The sequence below is a fragment of the Vidua macroura genome, chromosome 8 (assembly GCF_024509145.1).
Source record: "Vidua macroura isolate BioBank_ID:100142 chromosome 8, ASM2450914v1, whole genome shotgun sequence".
Lineage (NCBI taxonomy): Eukaryota > Metazoa > Chordata > Aves > Passeriformes > Viduidae > Vidua > Vidua macroura.
In genome coordinates this window covers 9,929,100-9,939,322 of record NC_071578.1, presented here as the reverse complement: position 1 = coordinate 9,939,322, position 10,223 = coordinate 9,929,100, and positions in this window count along the sequence as shown.

Genomic DNA, 10,223 nt, shown 5'->3' with positions numbered 1-10,223 from the left:
GTGGTTTTTTGGGGTGTTTTTTTTTGGGTTTTTTTGGGTTTGTGGTTTTGTTTTTGGTTTTGTTTTTGTTTTGTTTTGTTATTTTTTTTTTTTTTTCTTAGGGGGGGTTTAGTTTTTTTTCCCCTATGGAGAAGAAAAAACCCACCAATATTGCAAACCAGGTATTTTTCCTTCAAGGGTTGGGTTTTCCTTTGACTGTTTGTTTTTCACATTGCAATGAAACTTGAGCACAGGGCTATTAGGACAAGATCTTGTATTGCAGGCTGTAAGATGATGAAAATGGCAGTAAAGATTGTGCAATTGTCTTCTAAAGTGCAGCTCTCTAGCTGGTCATGTATCATCTGAATATGAAGTTCCCTTTGTGCCCTTCAGCACAAACTGAACACATGGGAAGGAAATCAAGTATCAAATCTTTGAAGCTAACTCTGCCATCAAACTGGGGCTCTCACCAGCCTAATGGGAGCTTGTTAGACCGTGTGGTTGAGCTTAATTGGATGTGAGACATAGCTGACTGTATATCAAAGTCATATGCCTCCAGCAGCTTTATCCCCAGGTAACCTCAAATAAGAAAAGTATCACTGTTATTATTCTTTATTTGTAGTGCAGCAGAAGCTACAGGTCCACTGCCTTTATTACAGGCAAGGCACAAATCCACAACAAAGACTTTCCCAGGCCAAAGAGCTTTAAATCACACTTTCTGAAAACAGACAACAGGTGGATACAGGCAGGCAGGGAAAGCAGCAGGTAACCATGAGATTTTGACTGGCAGCAGAAGAATAATTAAAATGAGTGTTTACCCAGGGGCTTATTTTTGAATTTATGGGAGATGATTCAAACTATCCCCCTCCTCTGGTTCTGAATCAGGTTCACTCCCTTTATTCACAGCTTGCATTTAACCTCCTTTTTTTCCCTAGACAGTTGTATTAGGAATACAAAATCCCTTCTTGACACAGTGGGTCTTGGTATCCTTTGGTCCCCAGCCATTTAAGTTTCAGTCTCCAGAGGTGGCTCGGCTGGTAATGCCCTGGCTCCAGACACCTTGTTTGGGTCACAGCTACAGGCCCTTGCTTGCCACCGAGGAAGGAGGTGGCTCTAGATGGCATCTCTGCCCTGTGCAGTTTCCTCTTCAGGAGGGAGATGACTCAGGTGAGCAGTGCAGGTGCAGACCCAGCCCCACAGATGTGATCAGAGCCAGACATTTGTAGAGGTGGTTTGGACACCCCATCCCTTTGGGCTCTGTCCTGACAAAACAGCAATCTGCAAAATCCTGGGAACAGTCCAATGGGCACTTCCTCTTCTGAGAAGGTCCTTTCTCCCCAAAACCTCAACAGTTGAAAGCAATCCCAAGTCTCAATTAGCTCCTAATGATGCCCATGATCAGTTTTCAGCCCCATGCACTTTGAGGACTCAGAGATAATCTCATTCCCTCTCCAACAGGCCATCATGCAATGCTGACAGGCACTCCTCAACTTCTCTCTACTACCTATTCTGCTGAGAAAGAATTCTGCTGTAGGCAGCCCCTTACCTTCCTCAGCTTGTGTAAAAATGTGTTGTTTCTTTTGGTTTATTATATTAAAATCTTTTTTTAGTTGGCGTAATTCATCATCACTATAATCCACACTCTTTATTTATATATACACATATATATATGTATGTGTATATATATATGTACGTATACAGCAAAAGCAGGCTCAGGTCTAGCCAAACAAATACTGATATTTAAAAAGGAGCTTCCTTAATATATCAAAACATTTCAATACATCTCAACCAAAGATTGCACTTTTATAATAGGGACTATGTTTTTCATCTCTGTGAAATCTGCATTGATCTCAAATAGTCTTTAATGTCAATCTGCAACCTACTTCCTTGGAAGAAAAAAATGAAAGAATTAAACATTTGCCCCATTAGATCAAAGTTTCACATTGGCTTTAACACTAAATTAGTGTTAGGCTGGTAATATTCAGGGTTTTTTTTTTTTTCTATTCTCTAAGGATTAAGGCTGTGATTTGTTGAATTATACTTGAACTGGACCAGATGTACTATTTATTGAGCTTATATAATCTTGTTAATTTAAGTTTTGGTTTGTAAACAGTTTAAATTTGTTAGTACTTGTTTAATTATGTAGGAACTGTCACCAATATTAACTGATCTGTGTAACTGATTGCAAAGTGTTTCAATTTGTGTTTCTTAAGAAGAAAGATTTTAATAAAGAGAATTATAAAGCATATACATTGGTGGGCAATTGTCCCAGAAACAACATGCTTCTGGCTTCCCAGGGGATCTATTAAAAATCAAAATAAACAAAAGATCGTTTAAGGAGTAAGAATGAAGCAGGGGCATAAAAGGTTTACTTTTAAATATAATTTTTACAAGTTGTGGTTCATGGTTCTTGCCAGGGAGCTCCCACTGTACAGATTGTGAGTGATTGCCATCAGCTGGTACTGAAGTTGAAGTGAGCATATCTCAGCAGTTCACTCTGTAATTATAATTAATTGTTGCTAATTACCCACTCCTGTCCCTCTAGATATGTCCTTACTTCCCTTTTTCTCTATTTCCAAATGAGCTGGGCAACCTGGCTGTTCCCACTGGCTTTTTGCTGTCTCCATCCAGGTTGTCTTCTCAGCCTTCTGAAAGCATCACATAAAATATTGCCCAGCCAGGAACTTTCTCCATGTCATCTCAACCTAAGTTGAGATGGTTGGGTAAACCTTAAGTTTACCCAATTACTCTGTTTCTCATGTGCTCTCCCTCTGCCTTTCCTGATTTTTCTTCTTTTCAGCAGTGTCCTCCCCAATGCCACCCCAGCTATACAAGGACCTTTCCCACTCTGGCCTTCTCCCTCTGCCATCAGCCAGAGCTCCTGGGAGGAAATACTCAGCCTCAGCCAGAGTGACATAAAGACATTCTTGTACTAAATATTTAAAGAATGCAGTGAGGACAAAAGCTGAGGGGAGACTTTACCACCAGATCTGATGAATTCATTCAGTGGGAAACACTGGGAAGAAAACTAAGACACCAATGTCTGGTCCATGTGCAAGGCAGGGCATGGGGCACTATCAAAGCATGAGCTACACTCCCACCCCCCTCTCTGGGAGGGAAATGGGTCCTGTCTGCCCCACGGAATGGCTGGGGAAATGGGCAGAAAGGCTGGCAGTCAGTTTTCTGACTCTGCAGCTCGTTAAATCGGTGTCTTTTAAGTAACTGTTTTGCAGGTGAGGCACACATGTCATATATTTTAAGGACAAATGGTTTCAGTTCTTCTGTTCTGGGTGTATTGAAACCTTTGTTTGTGTAACACCATCTCATTGGAGCTGTGAATCTCTTGCTCTAGAAATCAGGCAAATGAAATCATATATCCATACCAAAGAAAAAAAAAAATCCAAACTGTGGTGTTCAAACACAATGTTTCAAGGCCAGGTTTTGTCACACTTAATATTCTTGGTGGAAAAGGGAACTCAGGTCTGGAAAACTTCACAGGTGAACAAAACATCAGCTTGGCCTTTTGACACAAGGCTGTCCCAAAACAGGAGCCCTCTGTGGGAAGCTGGCCAGGAGGGAGGACAGGGGCATGCAGGGAGCTGGGGATGGTGCTGCCTGCTTTGGGCCAGGCTGATGTGGGGCTTGCCTGGGGGACGCTGCCCTGGCACATCAGCTGGGCTGACGGGCACTGTGTGGAGCAGCCTCCCCCTTCCTGCTTTTTCAGTGCCCTGGGACTCTGCTGTGTTTGTGCAGGTGGCAGCGAGGGCAGCCCAGAGAACAGGTTTGCCTTGGTTTACTTTCCTGCATGCAGCTCCACTGGTCTCCAAGGATCTGTGTCAATAGGTTGAGCTCTCCTCACATGCTTTGCTCACTGATGCAATGCTGCAACACGAGGCCATGGGAGCGTGTGGTATGTATTTGTGGAGGGAAAGTTCCCCTGGCTGGGGACAAGAGAGGGACTCAACAAGAGCAGGGATTCTCCCTAAAACATCTCAGTGGAACTAGGTAATGCAGCAGTGAAACACAAAATACCTACAAAGATCAGCATTCAATGCCCTGAAGTTGTGTCAGAGGAAGTTTAGGTTGGATATTAGGAAAAGGTTCTTCACCCAGAGGGTGGTTGGGATCTGGAACAGGCTCCCCAGTGAATTGGTCACAGCACCAAGCCTGACAAAGTTCAAGAAGCATTTAGACAAACAGCACATGGTGTGAATTTTTGGGTTGTACAGAAGTTGGACTCGATGATCCTTGTGGATCCCTTCCAACTCAGAATACTCTGTGATTCTGTGATTGTCATTGCAGGGCCAGAGCTGGTTTTACTGACCTAGTGGTCAGCAGCCCTTCCCAGCTCTCCTGCCATGCCCCACCTCCCCTTTCCTTGCCTTCAGCAGAGTTATGGTGCATTACAGCACTGGCAATCTGGCCCCTATCTTTTTGGAACAGTCTTGTACTAACCTGACATACTCATGGCACCATGGGAACCTCACACCCCAGATGCAGAAGTGAAAGAAGCAGAGGTAGTTTCCATTTTTTCCTTCCTACCTGTCCCCTTTTACTGCCAACATGAGGGTCAGGAAAGCCCTGGTTGGTGTCACGGGTGCATGGGAGCAGGCAGGGGAGCAGTGGGGCCACCAGGATCCACCTTCCACACTGTGAAGATGGTTTTCCAAGGGCTGATCTGCACACAGTTGCATCAGCCTTCTGCAGGATGAGATTTATAATCAGATACCCAAAGCCAGCAGCTCTCTCAGTTCACATCAGGCCTGTTCTGGTTAAAGGCCTGCCTGTCAGCAGCACACTCAGCTAGCTACCTGAACTAGCTTCCTTTAAACTAAAATAGGAGCATACATTAATTTTTAATTAACTGGATCATCTGAATGAGTGGGCATGTCCAAAAGCTTTTTGTGAACTAGAAAGCTGCGTAGGGCATGCTGAATTCAGCCTATTAAATGTTTAAATAATTGCCAGGCACAGTCTTGGACACTATTCCTCAAGGTAACACAGTAAAGTATCAGCAGCACAGCCCTGGGTCAGGAGGCAGCTTTCTCAGCCTAATTTCTTCCCTGTGCCTTAGAAACAAAGGCTCTTGTTTAAAAGCTGTCCTCCCCTTGTTCCTGAGCCTTGTTTGAGGACACACATATTAGTTCCACCTTCCTTAAACACTGCCTTGGTGTCTTTAGAGAACACAGGAAGCCTGTTTTGTTTGTGGGTTTCTTCTCTGGCTGGGCTGCTTTTGCATTGCAGCTGGTTTGTCTTTGGCAGATAGCAATGTGTTCTTGGCAGCACATTTTCACCTTGAGCTCATGGGGTGTAGCTACACTATGTTTTGCACACCTGTGGTGGAGAACTAGGAAAATTTTGCCTGTTTGTGTCAGTGTTGAGATGTAAAAACCAGTTTCACAGCAGAACTGTTAGTGCATTGTAGAGGCTCCCAAGGCGTGGGCAGCTTGGAGGGTGGGTGTGCATGTGTGTGCAGGAGCAAGGCTTGTGCTGCCTTGCATGGACTTTAGCACTGAGCACCTGGCAATGGGACATGCTTCACCATTACAATCACAAGTAAAGTTGTTTTGGTGTGCCCAAGCTGAGTTTCTGACCTGCTTATCTACCCTGTTCACTGTCACCTCCCACAGCACTGTCTGTAGGTGGAAGCTGTGGTGACAAGCTTGCCAAGACATGGCTGCACCAAGACATTCACAGGGCCTGGTGTCAGTGTTCCTCACAGTGCCCTTGCTACAATCCACAGGGTCTCTGGAAAGAAGGGAGACCTCAAACAGGTGTGCTCAATAGCAGAGTGAGAAGAAAGAACACTGAGACCAACAGCAAGAGCAGCCCAGGTCTGTCCTGATGCTAATGTTGATCAGCACCACTCCAGCTGAACTACTTCAGTGCCTGATTCCAATTGGGAAAGATTAACTCAGGCAGGCAGGATGGATATGCTAGGTATTAGCCTTCCAAGATATCAGCAGGCTGATGTCCCTGTGATTGCATGTTCACAAGCTGTGAGTTACATGCTCGTCTGCTTTTCTCTTCCTGCAGAGGCAAGTGCTGATTCACGAGCTGCTGCTGTAGTTCAGCCACCAGCACATCTCTTCCCAAACCCCTTCTGTGGGGTCTGATCTTAAAACCAGCAGTAAGAATCTGGTTGAATTGAAAACTACTTGAGCATTAAGGTAAGTAAAATTCCGTGTTTATAACAGCAGCAGATATGAGCAGTGTGAGGGAGCACTGGGCTCTGCCAGCCTGGTGAAAGGAGAAAAAAATGGAAGAAACCACTCAGGAATATTGTTTGGGTATGCTCCTTCCAGGAGCTGCTCCATCTCTCTGCACTTGGGGCGTGTTCACACCATAGTGAGGAATGGCATGAGCTCCCTTTCATTAATCACTTGTCAGCCAGGCAAAGTGGGAAGTGAATTCTGTTTGCTGAAAGCACCATGCAGGTGGTCTGAGAGTGGATGTTGGCTCAGCAGGAGCAGGGAGGTGTGAGCAGGGAGTTGGGGTGGGTCAGCCGGTACCGAACTAGAGCCACTGTGTTGTGATTGCCTGTGAACGAGCCTGAAGATGCAGACAAGATAAAGCAGAGTGATGCTTATGAGGGTTTTGAAGCTCACATTTGCTTTATTTGGTCCTAGAGGCTTTCAGTAAAGACGACTCACTGAAACAAAGAAGAATTGCCTTCCTGAAATGGAGGGAACCAAGTCATGTATTCAACCTCTTTCAATGCCCTTCTGTGATCTTGTGCAGCCTTTGAATTCTTCTTTACCTACAAAAGGTTTACTACAGTGCAAAATGAGTTCCCAGAGCAGAAAGATGCTCCTTTTTCAAGGGGATATGGGTTGTTGAGGCTTCAGGTAATGCTTCAAGGTGAGCTGTCATATGTTTCTAAAATAATCTTTTCCCACCACTTTCCTCATGTCAGCGTTTCTAGAGCTCCAGTGCGTTGTGGCTGCTGTTGTTATGTAAGGATTTCTGAATGGCTGCAAAGTTCAAAGGCATATTGGCAACCCCAAGTCCCAAAAAAAAAAACAGGAGTCAGCCCAAACCCTGCCCCATTTCCCAAGACAAAGTTATTTGCTGACTATTTCTTTTCTTAATTTTTTTTAAATTAGCCCACAAACTTTAGGATCTCTTAATTTACCTCCCAGGTTTTTTTAGCTTTTAGGTTGCACTAGTTTCATGGTTTCAAATCTTTCATCCACAAAACCTTGAGGGCTAGGGCCATACTTTGTTTATAAATGAAAGCTAAAATTCCCTTTTTTCAAGGAGCTGGGATTTTAGGATATAATCCCCAAAGCAAATAAATTGTGATAAAATCACAGGAAGAGGAATGTTTGGAAGAGGAGGTATTGGATTGCAGTGAGCTGCAGGCATCACTAGCTACTGTCATTTTAGTGAGTCAAATAAAAATAATATTGTGGTTAAACATGAGCTCTGCAGGCCTAACTAAAGAAGATAACCTCTTCTATCTGCAGTGCTTCACAAAAGCACTGCCTTCGTAATCCTCTGGATTAATGCTCACACTCAAGCACTCTGCCCCAGAAGCCTCTGCATCCCTGGCAGGGTGCATTTAAAAGGATAAAGGCGCTCTGGGATGCAGAGGAGGCTGGTGCCAGCCAGGCATCTCCTGGGACACGTGGTTGTGGCTGCTTCCAAACCAGGAGCATTTCAACCCAAGTAATCCTCCTTTCTTCCCCCTCATTGCTCTTGACTGTTGCTTTAATTTCAGTGTCGTGCTGCTTTTCACGTAGCCCCCCTCAGCCTGAATCAGATCCCTATTGTCTGTGTTGTCAACACAGCTGTTTAAATCCCTTCCCCCAAATCCCCCTGCTTTCCAGAAAGCTCCTGCCTGCAAGGCCTAGGCGCTGTTCTGAGTTTGCAGCTTTCTGTCAGGTCCTGGGCTGAGCTCAGATTCCTGTTTGGACCAGCATGAGGTAAAAACGGAAACAAACTCAGGAAAACGCTGCACTTGAGCAAAGCCTGATGCTCCCTGGCTGCCTGCTGGAGGCTGCTGCAGCCTGAGACTGCCAGTGCAGAACGAAGTGAATGATTAGCATTATTAAAAATGCTTTGCAATTATGCAGCACCTTTTCATCTAAAGATTTCAAAGCTTCGTGGCACTCACACAAAGTTACTTATTATCCCCTGGCGTTTAGCAGAGTCAGAAAACGCAGGAAAGCAGCTGAGTGACTTGCCTTAGGTCATGCAGTAAGTCGGCGTCAGAGGTGGGAACCCAGCCCCGAAGTGCTGACTCTGTGGCTCATGCCCCAGCGAGAAGACACACCCCACCTTCTCCTGCAGAGAGAGTGCCAGGCCAGCTCCTTGGGGTGGGCAGAGATGGGGGAAGCACGCAGCCCACCTGGAGCATCAGCACAGCCTGGGCAGTGCCCTGGAAACACCTGGCTGGGAGCAGCACCCACCGTTCCCAAGCTCTGCTCCATTCCCCAGGAGCCCTGTGCACATGGCTGAGGGGCTGTCCTGGGAGCTCTTGTGCCTGAGGCTGCAGTCCAGCTTGCCTTGGCATGGTGTGGGGTGGGTGAGTGCAGCCAGTGACCTGGAGGGCCTGGGGGGCAAGGTGTGATGCCCCTGGGCTGAACATGGCCACTGCAGCCCCATCTCCAGCCCGATCCCTCCAGCCCACTGGCCATACGCACATGGGAAGACCACAAGGACCTTCCTCAAGAGGGAACAATTCAACCTCCACACCCTGGGGGACACTACTGAGGACCAGAGGTGGCTTTCCCTGTATCAGCACTGCAGCCAAGCTGCTGTTCTCCCACGAGCTCTGGCTACAGTGAAGGTGCAGCAGCACTGGCTCCCTCCAGACCAGGTGGTCCAGCCTGCCAAGGAGCCTGGACACACATTCAGACACCTGCCAGGACATCAGGAGTTGTTGTGCTCTCTGGCCAGCTCGGTGGACTGGGCTGTGGGAGGCACTGGGTGCCAAACCTTTATGCCCTGCAGCAGCAGAGCTGACAATATCAAATCCTTGTATGCTGACACTTTTCTGGCTTCAGGCCAGTGCTAGGACTTAGGGACAGTGTCCTGTTTTCTGGGAGGAAAGTCAGAAGGAGGGAGAGGAGAGGTGGAGAAAAAAGCAGACGTGAAATTGGGTGAAGAAAAGCATGTAGACATTTAGACCTCAATGGTCAGGAAAACACCTTGGCTGAGTCTCTTGGCCCCAGTGAGGTAAAACACCTTGTTACTGTTTACCATAAAAGGTGACTGGCACAGTTATATTTATAAGGTTAAAAAAAAAAAAAAAATTCTAAAAGACCAACTACTTCTGTTCCACCACTGAACTACTTATTTTTACCCTAGAACTATAATGAAAATACACTCTGGTCAATTTTTTTCTTGGAGACTTGAGATGCTGCAGGGTTTTTTAGTCATAAACAGTACCCAGTTCAAAATATTATATCCCATTTATTAAGGCAGGCGTGACTGATACAGCTTCAGCATTCCAAGGGGCATATTTAAATAAGTAACAGGAACTAATCCATATAGTCAGCTTTCCTTAGGAGCCTGGGGATTTACATGTCTAAATTTCACTGTGATAAGACTCCAGGATAGGGGATAAAACTTTAGTTAACTTCACTGGAGATAAAACCCAGGCAAGGGCAAAAGCTTGGAGACAGATGCTGCAGTTGAATGAATTTATACCTCAGAAATGCTGCTTAGAATTAACAGTCATTGCAAGGAATCATTTTAAAAAGCAAAAGAACCGATTAGATATAAAAGCTATGTCTCAAAAGAGAGTCAGAGTTTTGTCTTTTAAAGGACATTAATAAAAAATGGGGAAAAGTTTTTCCTCATTGCATATGGCTGAAGAAAACAGGAGGAAGAAGAAATTATAGGGGTTAGAGGTTAATATGCATTGGGTATGTGCAAAAGCCGAACTCATACTTTGCTTTAACTTTTGCTGAGGATGTTAATCATGTGGCTTCAGATGTGAGGGATAATAGGATGGGGGTATGGAAATGTTTGTGGCCAAGATAGAAGCAAATCTCAGGGCTGCTTCCTGTGCTGAAGGCAGAGGAACGGGCTAATCCACATGCCAGAGCTCTGGAAGAACTGGCCCGATGTCTTTAACAGGTCCCTCAGCCAGGGACAGGAGCACAGCAAACCTGTACAGAAGAAGTGAACTGATTTGGGCAAGAAGAGGCATGAAGGTTTCAGCTTAATAGCATAAGGACAGATTCAGAAAAAAATGGTGAAGGAAAGGCTAGCAAAAGAGAGGGAGGTAAATG